The following is an 803-nucleotide window of genomic DNA, read 5'->3' as shown; positions in this document are numbered from 1 at the left end:
AAAACAGTGTGATGATGTCTTTTCCATAGTACATAATAAAACTAAATAATACCCAATTACTATGTGTATTTGGGTATTATTTAGTTTTATTATGTACTATGGAAGTATCAAGGTAATACATAAAACATTGTTTACTAATCATGAACAATTCAGTGCGAATTACTAAATAAAAATTCCAGCAGCCAAGGTCTGACAAGTCTCCGATGAAGATACATCTTAATTGGAAAGATGGATAAAGGATTGGTTCTGCTGAGTTAGCATTGCCTGAGGGTAGTTACAATATAAGGCTCTCACTCCAAGAGGGTATCTCAACACGCCGCACAGCTGACTTCCTGAGAGTCCACATCTCCTGGCGACAAAGAGAGGGCAGAATCGTAAGGAAGACTGTTTTTCTCCCTGCAGGAGCCATGGATATTGTGGGTACGTATCATTATGAGTCAGACATGCAAAATGAGGTTCAACCATTATCATACGAAACTGAATCAACTTTATATGAGTATGATAGTACGTATGTGCCATCATCATATGAAGGTGAATCAGAGAGTCTGATTGTGCCAAGACGCGGGTATTCTGTCGAGCCATACTGGACCCAGTAATCCGAGTAGGAGGTCTCATCTGAAGTCAGAAAGCCAGGGTATGATAGTACGTATGTGCCATCATCATATGAAGGTGACTCAGAGAGTCTGATTGTGCCAAGACGCAGGTATTCTGTCGAGCCATACAGGACCCGGTAATCCGAAAGAAAGAAAGCCAGGGCCAGAAAGGCAGGGTATGATAGTAGATTTTTATATATGTTTTTATAT

At 40.2% G+C, this 803-nt stretch overlaps 1 long non-coding RNA gene across 1 annotated transcript in view; it reads left to right on the top strand.

The window, feature by feature from the left end:
- The window catches only part of LOC119593956, a 2770-nt gene extending 1982 nt beyond the window's left edge, over positions 1-788 (top strand). The window contains exon 2 of the long non-coding RNA XR_005230581.1: positions 532-788. This is a non-coding gene — a long non-coding RNA (uncharacterized LOC119593956). The remainder of the gene's footprint in view (positions 1-531) is intronic.
- The last annotated feature ends 15 nt before the right edge of the window (positions 789-803 follow it).

Source organism: Penaeus monodon, chromosome 33 (genome assembly GCF_015228065.2).
Source record: "Penaeus monodon isolate SGIC_2016 chromosome 33, NSTDA_Pmon_1, whole genome shotgun sequence".
Classification (NCBI taxonomy): Eukaryota; Metazoa; Arthropoda; class Malacostraca; order Decapoda; family Penaeidae; genus Penaeus; species Penaeus monodon.
Note: the sequence above shows the minus strand (reverse complement) of the source record. Positions and strands in the feature narration are given on the sequence as shown.